General features: G+C 40.0%; 1 protein-coding gene across 1 annotated transcript in view; it reads right to left on the reverse strand.

Annotated features, from left to right (window-relative positions):
* RNF182 (ring finger protein 182) overlaps positions 1-17,471 on the reverse strand; it is a 29,568-nt gene extending 12,097 nt beyond the window's left edge. Inside the window, exon 1 of the mRNA XM_066558182.1 lies at positions 17,290-17,471. The gene's annotated coding sequence lies outside the window, so the exon portion shown is untranslated. The remainder of the gene's footprint in view (positions 1-17,289) is intronic.
* Between the last annotated feature and the right edge of the window lie 1,654 nt (positions 17,472-19,125).

Below are 19,125 nucleotides of genomic sequence, written 5' to 3' on the forward strand. Positions count from 1 at the left end.
CCTAATACAAGGATGTTTAACTTTGTATATTCTGTTTCAGGTATTTTTGATATGACTATATAGAAAGATTTTACTATATTGTCTATTTTATGTTGATAGCGCAAACAGGAATAAAAAGGGTGGACATTATACAGGGCAGCACTGATACTGGATTTTATGTCTTTACATAAATTTGGTAACAAGGTTTTCTGCTTTAACTACTGCTCAGAACTTGCATTTGATCTTGTTCAGAAAGGAAATGGTAAAAAACAACTGCAGTTCCTTCAGTCACAAGAATATTGAAAACTCTACATCAAAATAATCCAAATCCAATACAGATTTCCACTTACAAACAACATTTTTAGACCTAGTCTTCTACCAATGTGTCCTGTTTGAAACACTGGCAACTAAAGTCTGATCCAGCTGATGCTGCAAATAGCCCCAATAGCTTGAAAAGTGAGGGGTCTGAGGAAGCAACATTCTAACCTGGATCAAGTAAAGTGTAATTTTAATATTTCATTTAGTTCCCCTAAAGCATGCACCTAAAAATACTTATTTCTGGGATAAAGATTATTCTTATTTTAGCAATACAGCAAAGTTGGCATATAACCTCTCCTCAATCAACATTCTTATATCTACTATTATTATTCTTATAACATCATTATCATCATTAGAATTTCAATGCAACTAAGAATTTTTTAAAAAAATCTTATTGATGTATTTAAAAAAGAGCAAACACGAACCCCTCAGATGCTATAAAAAGCACAATTATTAGTAGATCTGGTTGACATGCAGTAAAGTTGTATGTCTTCAACAGTGTTCCTGGGAAATGAACAATCCTAACAGACAAGTGTCAGCAGGGAGACATTAACTTTGACAGCAACATGTACTGCCCTTTTACAACAGGCTTGTAGAAAAATTCCGTTTGGCCTGATTTGTACACAATATGCAAAAAACAGTTACTGCATGCACACCCACCATTCTAGACACAGGTATGCGAAATAAAATTGCAGGCACTGAGAAAGCGGATGGGAGGAGGGAAATTAATTTGTGTCAAATGACAGGCAGAGCTTTTATTCTATTACTTTAAGGAATACAGGAATCATGTGAAACAAGAGCAGCTTTAAGTACTAGTCTGGTAGTATCTTTGTAGCTACTGGGGATGATCTGGGAGTGTCAGAGCTCCATAAATTGCTTCATCACCAATGTCAGAATCGCTGGAGTGTTCTGCTGATGAGACTTGCTTAGCTCAGATTAATGCTTATAAAGTAATTAAACTTCTGGGGGACTGATATGAATTGTTCAGCTTTAACGTGTTATTTAGCAGGGAAATGTGCTATTTTTTTTACTCATTCTGAACTGTCAGTGACAGAGTTGAAGTGTTACTAGATGGAATATTTCAAGCAAAGGACAGAATCCTTATGGGCTGAGACTCTACATACAGTGCCCTTTGGGCTGTATAAGAGGAGCAGAAAGAAGCTGCAATTTATTCATAAGATGTATCAGAATCCAGTTAAGAATGCAGTGTATCTCCCTCCCATGTGTTTGTGATAGAAATATACTGCCACAGCAGCAGATAATCCAATCAGGTCTAAATCGGATCAATAAGAACCTGCAAAAAATCAGAAAATCTGCACTTAGGAAATGTGCTTCAGAAAGAGCTGCATAATTCTATTCTGGGACAAGGGCAGCCTGGACTTTACTAATTTTCCATCATTCAATAGAGTTACACTGGTTAAGTCTCACAAACTCAATGAAGGGTATGAAACTGTCTTTTCTTTTGAGCAGAGCTACAGCATTTTGATGTCATTTGCAACTACAGTGGTTGAAAGGTTAAACGAAATGAATGTTTGAAGTCTGCCAGTCGAGCATATTCAAAATACAAAGTGCATGAGAGGAAAGCATCGCTTCAGAAATTTTGGAAGTAATCAAGGCATATTCAGATTGTATATGAAAATAATTTAAAAAACCAAACCCCAACCAACACACAAAACAGAGAGAAGGTACCTAAAATGGGATTCTAAAGGTTTAAAAAGCAACACAGTCCACAGAGAGCCCTTACACTTTCCTATTAACCCATAAATTTAATTTTGTGTAAATTAATAACTGAGACCAGGTATTGGTATTTTTTTAACTGGTAATAATCAATGGGGATTTTAGTTTTAAGTGTTTTGCAACATGTACTTCAAGACTAGCAAAAAGAACACTAACAGGTTATGAATGTCACTTAGTATAATAAAAATCCCAACATCATCACAGCAGCTCTTCAGCAAGTATTCCCAAGGATATCAGGTTTTCTATATCACAAATGAGCAGCTTGGCTAAGACTTATGGAGTAAAGTAGGAAATGAAAAACATTTCTTGCCTTCCACTAAGTAAGAAAATATTTTTTTGATAGAAACATAACCAGGAACATTTTAAAACACCAGATGTTTTAAATGACAGCTTTCTTTAAACTATTTTAAATAATGAATCTCCTCTGCTCTGCTTTCACTTAAGCAAGTGAATATAAGGCTTCTGAATGTTCCACTGTGTAAGTTTCTTTTCCAAAAAGTGATACTAGAAAGATATGCTAGGAAGTGAACCAATTAACTAGACATTAGGGGATAACACATATTTCACTGTTTTTCATTTCTGGCATGCTGAATGCATATAATCTGCAAAGACTGAAGATCTAGGAAAAAAATCCTATATATATGTATTATCTAGTCAAAAGCTAAGAAGCATTATCCTTTATTTATGTTTGAAGCACCAGGATAGCACACTGCTGTTTGTTAGCCTACTAAACCAAAGTTTATGAAAGTTAACAACTATTGCGCTAGTAATCCGTGCAAAAAGCAGCATCCACTGTGAATCTGACTTTTTCACATCTCTGCAAACACCAACCACATAATTTGCAGCAAGTTAAAATAGACTTTTTTCCTTGGGCTTGGTTTCTTGACAGAAAGAATTCTCCGTGAAATTGATTAAAATCCAATTCTGCTCCAGAGTCAAATGATTGCAATATTACTTGAGAGCTTCTGAGCTCATATTTGTCCTTCTCCACTTCTGGAGGACTCTTTCAGAAAGTGCACCCAAAGAAAGTGCACCCCGAGGAGCATTTCTCAGTAATTGTGGTGGATACATTTTGCAACAGTGAGTACATCTACACTTTAAACTGCAGCGCAGAGTTGATATAACTGAGAGGGATTCATAGTGGAACCAAGCTAGCCATAATAGCACGCACTTCTGGATGAGTTAAATTAATCTGGCTTGTAGGAGAATCAGCCAGCTTCATGTACCATTTCCCACAACTATCATCCTGTGCTAATATCCTGAGCTTTGTCTACAACCTGTGCCAATATATCTTGCCTATCTGTAAGCCATCACCATAGAGTGTTAAGCTACAGAAAACTGCATTTTGAAATGTGATAGGAGATACCCTAAAGGACAGCAGAAGTTGTACCTTTCATTCTCAGATATGTCTGTTTGAACTGGATATCTGAGGATCAGTAACCATGGAAAATTGAGACTTTCATCTCTACTTACTAAAAAGTTTATGCAAATGTTGCTATTCACACAATGTCTGTCAGTGCTCTTCCACACAGATACCTTCCAAAGTTTTTTCCTGCACATAAACACCTTGTGTATATGAAGTGACAAGACTTGCAGTAGAAGGTTTGAGGAACTTAATTTTTATTATTTTTCTCCCTGAAAAACAGGGAGAAAATAATGAAAATTATTTTTCTGAGTTTCTCCCAGACACTCTGGCTTCTGAGTGAGCTTCACAGAACACTGATATGTGGATATATCATAAGACAGAGGTGGATTAGGGGAGAAGCAGCTGCTTCAATAGTGAATTTTATGTTAAGTAGATTCACTAGGCAGCCCTAGTGCCCATTTTGTTTTATTAATAAAGCATTCCTTGTCCACAGCAAAAGATGATAGTATATCATACTGTCTATGCTCAAATCTCTAGCTTTCAAGGATCCCAGTGAATTCTGTAAAATCAAAAGCTGTAAAATTCTGTAAAATCAAAATGGATTTTGATTCTGTAAAATCAAAATGCATTTTCACACATGCATTTATGGTATCCTACAGCAATAAAAGCATTCTCTCCTTTTTTGTCAGTGTGGTCACAAGTCTTTTGGCAAGAAAAATGGCAACACAGCATACGGATAATTCATTAGACAAAAAATCTCTTGTGTAAATCAAGAGTGATTCAACCAAACAAGTTGCAATGCTTACAAATATGTCAACAAATCACATTGGCTTCTCTTAAAAATCCCTTGTTTGAGATAAAAAGTAGTTTTCCTCTTGCTTTCCTTATGGTAGCCTGTAGGTCTAAAGATGTGCTAAGAAAAACTTTACTTGAGGGATTTGTTTGTCAAAACTTGTCATGGAGTTTACCTTGTAAAATGACAGCAGGAATTAAATCTTGGATGCAAACATTTTCTTAGGATGCACATGCAGGGCCTTTCTCAGGCAAAATGCTTATTTATTCGGTAACAAGGACAAAGCTGGAAGAATTAAACTACTACTATATGCTTTTCTTAATTGCTATTTCACAGGATACGTTTTTGATGTTTCTAATATTTGTTACTGCCTCATTTATTCAGTTCCTAAATCTGTAATCCCTGCTAAGGCAAAAGTCATACTGAATTGACTAGAAAACTGACACAAACAACCATCAATTTTTCCTTGGCTCTGCTACCGAAAAAGAAAATAAATTTAATTGTCACATTATTAAATCTTGGAAACAACTTGTGCTTCATAATATATAACTCCAACCAGGGAACATCATCAGTAAACAACTGTGATGGCATCTAGTCATTCATAAAAACCACAGGATACCGTTCCCTTCCCCAAAAAGATAAAGTTCTTTTAATACACTGGGTTATGCAGAAAGGAGCAGACAAGATCTCAAGGACACTGTTTATGAATACATGAATTGTGGCAGTCCCATTGGCAGGATATCAAGTCTGAAGGACTTACTGATTGAACATTATGTGAATGAAGTATTTGATACACTCACACAGACTCAGCATCACATCCAAAGGAGACACTGCAGCCTCAGATGTGTCTCATATTCTGTCAACACACCAGGTGGAACCACTGGCTTGTTACATCAGTGGTTATGAAAGAACTGGAGATCCCACTCACCATCCATAGCAATCCTTAACCATTTCACACAGTAAGATTTTAACTCAACTACTCAAGAGAAATTAACTAAAGCACTGCACATTAGTCTTTAAAACCTATAAGGCATCTTACAGCAACACCTTAATAACCGTATCATTAAGCACAAGACCTAAATGGAGCAAAAAATGACCTTCAAAGTAAATGCTCACGATCTTTTCTCTCTTATACTTGTGCAAAGCCACTGGGCTCAATTCCACTGTGTTACTTTTGTTGCCTGAATGCAACGCATCACAGAATACAATTTTTAAGATTATTACCTGAAAGTCTTGGGATCCTTACAGAGGAGAGTTGTGAATCAGAGAAAAGAGATTAGCAGTATGATGACTTGGAGAGACTTTGCTGTAGGGAGTGGACAGAGAGGGCTAAGTGCAAGCGAAGAAAATTTAGGAAAAAGCTTTCTAAATTAGCATGCTAAGGAAACACATCTGGAAGCATGTACAGGGGGAGAAGGACTGAGTGGAATAAAACCAAGTTTGATACACAAGGTGAATTTGGGGGGGGGGGGGATTTAAAAAAACCAGAATTATACACTTTAGGAAAATGGCCAAGAAAAGGCACAAGGGGGTTAGGGGGGAAGGGAAGCAATGGAAGTGTTTAGTCAGCTAGGCAAGTGTAGGTTACAAGGTGTATGTAACAAGCGACAGGAATCAAATTTTAAAAGTTTTAAGGCACAGAGAGTGGTGGGAGGTGAGGAAAATGTGTGTTATACGAGAATAGATGATACAAAAATTTGGTAGTAATCTGAATATGAAAAGAAATGGAGTAATGAAATATACCTTTTGCTGCCCACCACACTGATGAGAATGAATGGGGATAAATAGTAATAGACTGATAGAACACAAAGGTATTTGGGATCAAACTGTAGCACTCATTTTGATACTGAAAATACCACTAAAATAGCTACAGTGAAATAGCAAAGTTCAGGAGAAAGCTGTTTTATTTAGTTGTACATCCTTGAATTGTCAGACCACAACCATGAGAAATTTCATTTACAGAGAATTCATTTACAGAGAATTCTACTAAGGGTAAAGGCTGGTGGGGTTCACAGAAGATCCTTCAGTGTTTTTAAAGAAACTGTATTTTGTCAGACAAGTAGCAAACCAAAAGCACAACTCCTGGCCTGTGCTAGAGCTGACAGATGTGCCTGATTTTGAGTAACAAGCCTTCATTCTGTATGTCCAACAACATTGCAGCAGAGCTGAATGAGAGAGATTACTTGTGGCTCCAGCCTCATACAATCAGCTTAGCACCATAAAGAATGTGACAAGATGAGGTCTGCAAATTGCACAGTTCAGTCTGGGCACTGTATTTTTTTTTAAGTGGATACATAATCCTCATTGTTTGTGATTGATCCTGTCTCAGCCAACAACTGAGATGGCACTTCAATCCCAAGTCCCTGAAGTTCAGAGGTTTACAGCCTTCTGATCAGAAAGATACACCGAATGAAATTTTTTCTAGTGCAAGATTATTTAAAACTAATTTTATCCTCAGAAATGCCTTTTTTTTTTTTGTACCTAGGTTACTTAAAACCATTTTTAAAAAACAAAGCATGGGTAGTTCAAACCAATGAAGATAAAAGTGTAATATTTAAGAAATTACCATAAACCTATATTATACTAATCTTATGTCCTGTGCAGTGAAGTTCATGGAACATACTACTGCTTTCAAGTGACAGAACTACAGAACAATTTACATTGGAAGGAACCTCTGGAAATCATCTGGTTTGAACCTCACATCCTGAAAAGTCCAGAAGACAATATTGCAGTACTGTGTAGCAAGAACTTAGAAGAGCTCAGTGTGAAATCTTAAGGAATGGGAGGGTGCTGATCACACACCAAACCACGCACTCACAGAGCACCCAGACACAGGTAACCAAAAGTCTGTTCAGCATTGATAATGGAGATACAATGGTACCAATGATACCATTGATAATGGAGTGACGTGGTGAAGAGGACATGCCTCATCCTCATTTTTATGTTGGCAAACACATGCTGCTGCTGGATGTGCATTTCTGTTGTCTTCAGACAACAGCAAACAATCTATTCTTCCCACCCACTTCTGTGAGTCATCGGGCTTTACTCACTGTCTCCTGAAGTGGGTGTCCTTGGAAGGTCACTTAGATGTGCGCTGTTATCTCCATGACCTCATCTGGGTGCCATACTCACCGTCCTTCTCTCATGGTCACTTTGGGGCTTCTACACCCCTTCAATCCCATTCTCACCAAGGTGCCCACTACACTTCTCAACAAAAGCAGAGAGAGGTTTGAAGGGCCTTGTCCATTTGAGCATTATGAACCCTCCCCATGCTGGAGAGTTCACAAAGCCCCCAGGCAGTGACTCTCAGTGAGGAATGTAGTTTTATTTCAACCACCCATGAACTGCACTATCAAATAAAGATAAAATTTATATGTATACATTTTAACAGGAACATTCACATTTCCAAGTATTTTTCTTTATAATATATATCGTCTTTGATTGTTCTGATTTTCACAGCAGGTCTAACACACAGTGCATTTTCCAGCAAGTGTTAAAAAGGAGAGAGTGTGTTGTTTTACTCACTATGCTTCTACACTCATTAATCTATTATTATCTATTCAAGAAAATGCATAGATAAAAGCTGAAATTGTAATTTTCACATTGAAAATGAGCACTAGTATCTCTTCATTAAAAGAAACCACATCAGATATAATATTGTTGCTAGTGATTGTTGTTCAACCGGAATAAAACACTGCATTTCTGAAAATGCAAAATACAAAAAAAAAGAAGTGGAAAAAAAAGAAAGAAAGTGGAAATCCGAGGCCAGGTTGGATAGGGCTTTGAACAACCTGGTCTAGTGGACAATGTCCCTGACCTCGGCATGAGGGTTGAAACTAGATGATCTCTGAATTCCCCTCCAAACCAAAACATTCTATGATTCCATGAAAAATAGCTCAATATATTTCTTTAAACATTATGTTAATAGATTAATGCTTTAATCTACAAATATACAATATATTGTACATATACAATATGCATGTGTACAATAATGTTTAGCTGGATAATTTTATCTGATATTTGAAGAAAGTAATTCAGTCATAGCTGTCCTCTACTTGAAAGGGAGTGACACACACATACAAACACAGACATTCCCTGCCTTTAAGCCCACTTAAATACAAGATGTCTCTATTGAAAAGTTGATTCAAGACTGAAGAAAAGAAAGATTTAACAGAATTATCAGGGAGTTACTAAAATAAAAGAGAAGCTTTGTTTAAACAATTTAAAGCTGGGGCACAATGGCATTATCACAATGCTGAGTATTAATTATTATGTTTGCTCTTTCCGGCCTGTCACAATGATGAACAATAATGATAGCACAATGTGAGATATTCACCATTTAGCTAATTCGCACAGTCTAGGCAGGGGATCAAATAAGTTTCTATACTGTCTATTCCTTAACAATGGCCCTTTTTGGTTCCAGTGTAACTGAAAGAAACCCAAAAATTGGTGTGACCTGTGCATATCTTCCTTGTCATATCCCAGTGCCTAAAAGCCAGCTGCAGGAACACAACAACTTAACTTCAGTCTTTCCAGTGCAGCTGGCACTCTAGAGAGGCAGAGCAGAGATCTAGGACTCAGTTCCCTTTCTCTCAGACTTGCAGCAGACAGAAAAAAACAGAGAAAAAAAAATTAACCAAGTTTCATGGACATCTGGAGCTGTATGCAAGATGTGAGCTTTGTTAAGTGTCCTCCCTGGAACTAGTGGGTTGAGCTGAGCAGACCCCCAATATTTACCCACTTCCTTTCAACATAATTCCCTGTGGTTTCCCCATTATCACTTTGCTCATCAGTGAATGTATGATGCTTGCTGTTTGCTGCCTAGCACACTGCATTTCTTTTTGCAAATGGATGAATAACCATTCATATCTCTGACTAGAGTCTTTCTTTTGCTAGAGATATGCAACTGGATGTGTGTGAGGCAGCTGCTCAGTATTTGTGTGCCAGTCTGACTGGTCCAGTATGTCATGGTGGACAGATGACGTCAGTTCTGGAGCTGGCAGCACAGGAACTGGGCCACTGCTTAGTGCTATGAATGCTGATGAAATTGCCTTCCCAAGATTTGTTTCTTCTCTCAGAACAATAATGTCTTGCAATATATGGGTTCAGTTTGATTTTTTTTTTTCAGGCTTTGCCCATTGTCTAAGAGCTCTGCACGCCTTCAGTGTATTCTCTAGAAAATTTGATACAAGCATTGCAGTGTGTCTGGTAGTGCAAAATTAGGTATTTTAACAGGCATACTGCCAGAGAAGAAATTTCTTCTTATACACATGCCAGTGCAGAAATTCCACTTGTAATTAATATTTCTTCCTGGAAGACCCCTATCATCCATCTTCCCCACCATAAAAAAGCACAAGCCAAAACAAACAAAAACCCCCGCAAAACACATCAAACCACTCCAATCCATTGAGACTCAAAACTGATGCCAAATACTATTATCTCCTTCTTTGGAATTTTCTGACATACCCTACTTGTTGCAGTGTCGTCTGTTTAGGCACTATATTTTGCACAGTAAAATCTGTGTTACTGTGTCTTGTTCACAAAAGTTATTGCTAATATTTTAACAGACAAGACTGTAAGCAGAATAAAAGAGGGAAAAAGCTAAGCATAAGGATATAACACTGCTAGTGAAAGAAATGCAGAGTAAAACAGTAAAAAGGAGGAGGCATCAAGTATGCAGCAGGATTGTTTATTACAAGTTCCTATTTTACAGTGAATGGATAGATAATTCTGGTTTGGACACCTGCACAGAATTATGTCCACAGTTGCACTTTACTGATCATACTGTGTGAAATTGTTTCTCTTCTTTGAGCAAAAGGCAAACAAAAGGTTACAGGGATGAACGTGTTTGTAAAGTAATCTGCATCACTGGATGCAGAAAATTTCCACACCTGTATCTATGATGTCAATTTATACCCTTGGTCTGTCTGGCAAATATAAATATACATGTCCATATATATGCATAATTTAAAATACTATGTCTGTCTTGAGAAGGTACCATGTATAAATGTGTGTGCATGCACGTGTGTGTGCATGTTCTAGAACTAGAGAAAAGCTGTTACCCTCTCAAGATACCTACAGAATTTCAAATACACACACATGCACTATATCAGCTATTTGTAAAATGACAAACAGTGAGTGAAGCATCCTGTTAATGTTATTAAAACTGAAAATTAATTATAAGACTGGTACAACTGACATTTCTCTTCATGAATAATTTTACTTTACTGAAACAGAAAATAGATAGGCCACTTAATTTTTAAAAGAGCATAAAGTTCAGAAGGCTGTTCAATCTATTCATAGCCATACCTGAATACCAAAACTGCACTCTAAATGAGCCACCCCAGAAAGTTTCTTTCTATGCGGTCTTTTTTTTGCCATTCCTCCCTCCTCTCAGTCCCAAAGTCAATGAGAATTCATATTTTAATAAATCTGTGTCAATATGCATTAGTGAAGCCTTACATTTACACTGATGAACACACAGAGAACTGTCCTTAGAGTCTAAAAACCACGCTTCAACATGAAGCAGATGTGTTGGCCATCTTACAATAAATTCATAAAAAGAATCTTCTTAAATGCTGCCATTAGCACAGCACACTACTTTGGAACAAGCTGCCTTGGGAGGTATACCAGGAGAAGGAAGGGAGATACCACTGCACCCAGTGATATCTCTATTTTGATAGCCTTCTCTATTCTAGGCTAACAAAATGCTTTTAACTTGCCTGTCAGGTGGCATAGTTGAGCAAAGCAGTCATGTAAGAAAGTTTCATTAATCCTTAAGAAACAAATAACACAAAATTTACGGGAAACTCGGTTCACTTGGGATTTTTGTGGGATTTATCAATATGTAGTATTATTACTTCACCTTCACATCACCCGCACACCATTTGTTTTCAGTTCTGACTTGCTCTTTCCAAGTCTTGTAAGAACTATTTCTCTATTTCCCCATCCAAAAAAAAAAAGCATCCTTCTTCAGATCCCTACCAGAGCACATGTACAATCCCTGTATGCTTAAGTTCCACTGAAAGTAGATGTATGGTTAAGTGTGATCCTATTGTCTTAAGAGGATAATTTATATTCTAGATTATGATTTTGCTAAATACAACAATTAAACCAGAAGTGTGGTGCTTCAGAAGGCATTTTGGTGAGCTTCCAGGGACTTACCTGCCAGCTGCCAAGCTGGCTTAGAGCTCTAGGCTCAATCTATTCACCCATCCATCACCAAAGGGTCTGAATGACTGATAACAAAAACAGATGATTCATTGTTGGTATGCTTTCTGTTCTCTCTTTGCCCTATGGAAGACATGGCATTTTAAGATTAAGGTTGATATTTCAGGCTAAGACAAACTTACAATATAAAGAGGGCAGTTTTTATATTACTGGATAGATACTTGTTCCTAATTTTTAGAACACAGAGAGGGCCAAAAATTAATTTTTCATTGTTAACTGATCTTGAAATGAGCAGGTACCAATGCCTATCAACCTGAGTGTAAATACTGTCCCAAGATGCTCTCCCTTTTTAGTCTTTTTAGATAGATCTGACTAGTAAGATAATATTTCATTTCCATTGACTTAACAAGTGTTATTCAAGGTGTTGACCTTGAATTTAATAGCACAAACATCAGGGACTTATCTCAGAGGCCCATTAGAAGGAAAAGACAACTTTAGGTCTGCTGTGGTGATGCCAGAGAAGAAAGGAGAAATACATTAGAATCTTGAAAAGCACAGAGAGCACTTCCACCTAACAACTTTGCTCAAGTGATACAAATAAAATGAGGCATGAATACACAAAAAAAAAGCTCTTCTCTTTAACATTTAAGTACTTGCTAGCTGCATTATTAGTGTATGAGATTACTGTAGAAAAAGCTTTGGCTATTCAGGTAAACTGCATACCTAATTCACACTGTGAATGCAGAATCATAGATTGGAACAGTTTTGGTTGGAATGTACCTTTAAAGGTCATCTAGTCCAACCCCCCTGTAATGAGCAGAGACAGAGAGAAGTCACAGAGACAAATGATCTGAGTGTGAGATCTTTGCAACATGAATTTAGCAACATGGGAAGGAAACACAGCTGAGATACCTTTTTGGCAGTGGTGGGAGTCAAACTAAGGTATTTTGCACAGTCACAATGTTCACAATCTTTATAGGATTATGAGCAATTTGGACAGTTTCTCACAGGAACAGTGAGACAGTCACAAAAAAAATATTCAGGAGCTGAATAAATCTCCTTCAAGGGAAAGCTTAAAAGAGCTCAAGCTGTTTAGTTTGTCAGAGAATGAGAGGCAACTTGATTACAGGAATAAGCATCAGCTACAAAAGTGCTCTTTGATTCAGTGGACACAGTAAAATATCTGTAATATACTGAAAGCAAATCCAAGTACTAGAGCATTACAAAACATCAGCATTCCACTGAATATATATTTTACAATACAGTTTTAGTCATAAAATTACTCATCATTTTCTTCCACAGGAAGCTTCACTGAGTTTGCAGTATAGTCGGCAGTTATTTAGTGATTTTTTTGGTTTATTCTCATTGTATAATTTGTGGCCCTGCAATTCACTTATTGTACCATTTGAACCTAGCATCAAACAGTAGTTTATTTTTTTAACTTTCATTTAGCTGCCACTTTAACAGCATAGAAGTGTAATTCAGTGAACTGAAAGATACAGGAAGATAAAAGCCCTCATTACACACACGTTATACAACACTCCACCTGGTGATTCAAACACTACTCAAAATTTCTGCTTAAGATATTCATAAAATTCTAGCCAAATAAACTAAATATTTTCAATATTGGTAGAAACACTGGTAAGCCTTTAAAGCTTTTTTTGAGAATTACTTGTAGGAATTGTTTAAAGAGTGGAAAGCCAGTATCAGCTTGAGTTTTGAGTATGTTGGTTTTTAACAGAGAATATTTCTGTGGAAGTATTCTGTGGAAATACTCTAGGTCTCCCTATTATGTATTGGGAGGCAAATGGCATCTGCAAGTTCTTGGTAAACACCTGCACTGTAACTCCTCAGTGGTCAAGCCATACTTTCACATAAAGCTATTCCACAGCAGAAGCTTCAAGGTCAGATACTTTTTCAAGCAGAGCCTGATCAGGTCACTGTTTGTGAGTCACCAAGGGGGGAATATTTTCTTTCTGTTCACAGGAGAACATCTCCTGCCTGAGTACAGACTGGCTATCCATCTGAAATGGGAGTTTTCTTTCTTTGCCATGTGCTGCCTGCCAAGATCAGTTCCCCTGCCTGGAACAACACCTGCCCTGAAACTATTATGGAAAGGTTTGGGTTTTCTGACCAACACCTTCTGCCGTGGATATGGCCAACACAGCCTTAAAGGCTTACAAAGGGGGGCCTAAAAGAAGCCTTCAGCCCTGAGCTGGGCCATCTGCTGGGAGGAATTGATGCACACAGTCTAACACCAGATTTTCCTGTCCCAGTCCGAGTCATGTCTCAACCTGACTCTTCATACCAGTCCCAGGTAACCCTCCCACCATGCCCGTTGACTCCAGGGCCAAGTCTGCATCATGGGCTACACATCAGCCCCCACCCCCTTCTTCTCACTACAGCCCCATACACCATCAGGTTTCCTTACAGTTATTCTCAAAACCAGATTGTCACACTGCTTTCTTTTCTACAAGGCCACCTTTCTGCAAATAACTTGGGCAATTCCAAGCTGCAGTAGAAAAGCTAAGAGATAAGACAGTCTGTCCCTATTCCTTTCTCCAATTTCTGAACTACCACTAGTGGTGGTAATCTTTATAGATGTTATTTTCAAAATGCAATATATACAAAACATTTGTGAACCTGAGTCTTTCAGAGAACTACAGCTTTGTAACACTTTGGCTAAATTTCTTGGAAATGGCAAGAGAGATCAGACAGAACCTAAATGGATTTGAAGTCTCTGCTGAATGCTTTAGAGATGCTAGAACATCTCATCTTTTCATGCTATCTGGACTAAACTTAAAGTGCTGCTGAGTTATTTCAACTTCTACTGAAGTATCCACTCATTGGAAAAAATAAAATGGGAAAAGGAAAGGTGTGTTGAATTATAGCATTTATTGTGCTTAAAATGCTGTGCTGCATCATCTCTGCAGGAAACAACATTTTGAATGAAACACACAGGATTTGGTTTTAAAAAGTGTAGAGCTGTAGTAGGTTAAAAACTGCACATCTTGTACTTCTTGATTTGTCTTTGCAAATGAATTTTAAACCTAAGGTACATTTTGAAGAGGCCTGAGCTCTTTGCAGTTTATCACAGCATTTTCACACTCGCAGATGTTTTGTTTTTACTAGAAAGTCACAATTATCTTATGTTACACTGTGATACATAAGGTACACATCTGGTCATACTATATTACTGTCAGAACAGTAGTTTATATTGGACAGGCACTGCTTCAGCACTTAATGTGTGCAAAGGCCACAGGAGAATTTCCTGAGCTTTGCTCTCCAAGGATCCCTAGTACTCCTTAGCAACCTTGCTGGGAGGACTGAAATCACAGCCTCCAGGCAGCAGGTGCTAAGTCTCCCTGTACACTTGAAAGAGCTGCTGGCTACAGCAAGCACATGTACATCTCTCTAGAAAAAATACTTAACAGCAAGTCATCAAACTAGGATATAGATAAAAATATTAAGACTGAACACAGCAAGAGGAATAGCGGCAAGCAGACTCCTGCAGTGGCCTTATACCAAGGCACAGAGTGCACAGCCTTAGATGATGCTTTTCAAGAAAATTTGACAACAGGCTTCCTAAAAACCTAGTCTAGACTGAGGAGCACCAGAAAGGTGTGAAATGACAGTCTGAGGGACTGTGATCTAATGGCTAGAACTGTTGACCACTAGAAGCCCTTATGCATGTCAGGCTATTTTATGGGGTGTATTATCTGTACTGAACTACTGCATTCTTTCCTGGTACTGCCTCAACTACTACATTTTTTCCACTGATAAACATTGTCTAGTGGAGTTTGCAATTGTTCCACAAGGAACAATTTTGGGACTGAAATGTCACAAGGCAGCAAAACCATAAATATTTTGCTTATCCCTTTCACTTTTAAGGCAAGATATTGAGTTCTGATGCTTCTCATTCTCTGCCATGCAGTTATGGGGGTAGAAGTGTCCAGGCCCTTATTATACAGCTGACCTTTTATTTCCTGCAAGTGCATTCAATTTCAGGTAGTCCACAGTGTGGACTTGAAATGCTATTTTCCATCATGCTAAACTAATCTGAGGTCTACATTTTTACACATTTTATGAACTCAAGAGTTTGCTTTCCAGTGCTGCATGAAAAACAGAGGTCATTCAGAAGGTTATAACTCAGCAAAACAACTGTTGTGACACTGTGGAAAGAAGAGAAGGACAACCAACTATAAACACTGGGGAAACCACTGCAATCCACATATCTAAGAAATTCCACTCTTTTCTCTTTTTGTGACTAATGTTTCTAAAAGAAAACCCCTAGAATTCCAGTCCACATATTATTATTATAATACTGATTTAAATGTTGTATTGAGGAAAGTTTAAACTTGATCAACACACATTTAAAACTTCATTTTATTTATACATCTCTTGCAAGAGAAGTCTGTCTCCATTTTCTTTTCTACTTGTATTCATGATTGCTGATGAACTGTATCTTCTCTTTCCACTGTTTTCACATAATTTACCTAATGGTACAGGTAGCTCCACTTTTCACTCAGCATTTCTTTTATACACTTCTCAAACTTCTTCCAGTCAATTCTTAGCCTTTGAGGTTTGATACTACATTTGATATTACATTATGTATAGTGTTTTCAATCTCAAATAATCTGATATTTAGATTACATATTACTTAAAATGTCAGTTCTTGTCCACCTACTCAATAACTATGTCCTCAGTCACCGTGTCCTCATCTCATGTACTATTTCCCTTTTTACCCTTGTTCACAGCCAGGAAGATTCCCACCTTGAACGTGCTGCTGGCTGCATACATGTCACAGCACAATTTTGCTTTGGTCCACGATCTCCTTTATTTCCTAAATCACTCAGCAATGAACAACGACTGCTCCCTAGGACCTCATCATGCGGGGTCAGCCTTCTTTCATCATCAGGAAGTTCCTTTGAATTTTAAACTTCTGCAGAAACCCGTGTCTATTCCCACAGTCACTACCATTCGGATGTTATTGATTACAGTCACCACAAGCATTGCTCAAGCTAATGACCTGCTAATGACCTTCCCATCCAGTCTGACATTCGTATCTCAGGAGGTGAAGACGCTTATTCGTGCCTAACCTTGGCCGCCCAAGACAAGCAAAGGTTTGTCACCTCTACCATCTTAGCCTTCTGACTCGGAAAGCTACACTCATTTTACCTAAAACCTTTCCGTACACTTACTCCTAAAAACAAGCAAAACAAGCAGTAATTGTCTTGTTTACTCTACAACACCAATCCTTTACATCGTTGTTGTTTTGTTGGGGGTTTTTTTTTGTGTTTTTTTGTGTTTTTTTTTTTTACTCAGTAGCGCATTTTAAGCCTATTACCCTATTCATCATTACTTTATAAACCTGAAGAAACGAAACTCTGTAACCCGCAAATTTCCGGGGGGGGGGGGGGGTCATATTTTTTACAACAACAACAACAGCAGCGAAATTATCAGTATTACTATGAAGGGGTAACCGTAAGGACGAGGAGCAGCGCTGTCCCCGGCGGAGAGGGGCGAGCCGAGCCCACCGGTTGCCACCCGGGGCGCGGAGCCCGCCCGTACCGGCGCCTCCCCGGCAGCCGGGGGGTACCCGAGGGCAGCCGGGGGGTACCCGGGGCAGCCGGGGGGTACCCGGGGGAGCAGCCCCGTCCCGGTGCCCGCGGGAAGGGGCACCCGGGGCGCACCTGCGGCAGCCCTCCCGCAGTCCTCCCCGCTGTCCCTCGGCTGACACAGGCGCGAGCGCGCGGAAGGACGGACGGACGGACGGACGGACGGACGGATGTCGCCCCCTTTCCCCGCGGCCGCCGCTGGACCCGCGGGAGCCGCTGTCCCTCCTGCGGCCGCCCCCCGGCGGCAGCAGCGCCCGGCCCGGCCCGGCCCGGCCGGGGGCGGGCGGCGGGCACCCCTCGCTCCGTACCTGTCGGGTGTCCTCGGCAGCGGCAGCCGCTTCCCCCCGCAGCCCCGGCGCGGCAGCGGGCGGCCGCTTTGTTACTACTCGGAAGAGCCGCGGCTCAGCGCCGTCGCTATAGAAACTGGCTGCGCCTCGAAGAGACACCGGCGAGTGGCGGGAGGGAGGCGGGAGCCGGGCGGAGGTGTGGGGTGAGGAGCGAGCCGTTCATTCAGGAATATCCTGGCCTTTTCCTCCTCCTCCTCCGCCTGCAGCCGGCCCCCGGCACCGCCCAGCCCGGCCGGAGGTTGGGAGGGCGCCTCGCCGCCCTCACCTCGGCTGCATCCTCGGACTATGATGTGGTGTCTCGGCTCAGAGCATCCCCGTCCCGGCTCTCCGCCTCCTCTGGGAGACTTGTCCCCAAAACAGACGCAGATGTACATTCGCACTCCGAGAAGGGATCCCACGGCACCAGGGACCCAGGGAGCACCCATGACACGAAATAACCATGGGAGCTGACCTGAACTCTCACTGCTGCCCTCCTGCCTTTGCAGTTTGTTTGGTCCCACAAAAACCCCACAAAGCCCGTACCAAATTTTTAACAACAGTTTTTCATTTTGTGAAAGTGGTTTAGCTCCACATCCTCAGGTGATGAATTGCTTTTGTGTGGGAACTTGCTTCTGGGACCCCTCTGGACAGCAGCTCATGATCCAAGGGTGCCACGGGGTTTTTCTGCAGAGCATTTAGTGTTATGCAGCAGGCCCTAAGGGTTGAGGAGCTGAAGCACTTGTCCTGTGTGCTGCAAACAGGAAGGGAAGCATGGGTGATTGGAAGGAAGAGGAGGGAAAGGCTGAAAATGGATTAGGGTGAAGTAGCCCGGTATGTGGGGGATATCATTGTGTCCTGACATGTTTGAGATTTAGGGTTATCCTGAGTCTGGGGAGTGGCATGTTTTCCTACAGCAACAGCCTATGGTGCGTCAGGGACGCCTATCTTCACATCCTTTTCCCTGCTTGACATGACTGACAAAAGCTGAGGCAGTTCCTCCGTTCTTCTTCCTTTCCTCCTCCTGCACTGAAGGCTCAGCGGTATAGGCTTGTTGAATCTATCCTCTCCTAATTTCTCTGCCTGAAACATTCTTATTCTCTCAATAGTAGTAAAGTTGACAAAACACCCTTCGAAGTGCAAGATGGATCTCCCCTTTTCTCTTTCCCTGGTTTATACTGATTAAATTGGACTTTCCGAGTTTGCCACACAGAAGAAGCCTAACATGCAAGGAGCAACTTGGAGGCTGCATTATCCATCTCAGCTACTGCCAAGCTACAGGGGATGACTATTAAGTATCCACACTGCAAGTCACTGTGAGCTGATGAATCTGTGCCAAGAGCTGCTGGCACACTGCAGAAAATACTCTTTATGAAGAGTTTGCCAAAGACAAGAAAGACCCCCACAGGAGCTCTTCACAAAGCAGCCCAGCTTACAGCAGAGCTGCTGGCAGGCCATCACACAGCCAAATGACAATGGTGGCACAAATGAGGGAGAGAGAAGGTTGGGTATGAAAGACAGGGGCTCACCACACATTTATCTACCTAATTTGCATGCTAAATACCAATTCAAGAGTTAAAAAAGAAGAAAAAAAGTAATATAAATCCAGCCAGGGCAGAGCAGAGCTTATTTTTTGTTTGTTTGTTTGTTCTACCTTACAGCGAATTTGCTTGCTTTGAGGAGGAAAGAGAAGTGAAAGATCTGCAGTATCCTGGATCTCATAGCATAGGAGAAATTCTGCCTATTTTATCTGATATAAAAGGGTGCTCACATCCTTTTAATCAAATGGAATGTCAATATTCATAATAGATATGATTTCAA

This window comes from Molothrus aeneus, chromosome 1 (assembly GCF_037042795.1).
Source record: "Molothrus aeneus isolate 106 chromosome 1, BPBGC_Maene_1.0, whole genome shotgun sequence".
Classification (NCBI taxonomy): Eukaryota; Metazoa; Chordata; class Aves; order Passeriformes; family Icteridae; genus Molothrus; species Molothrus aeneus.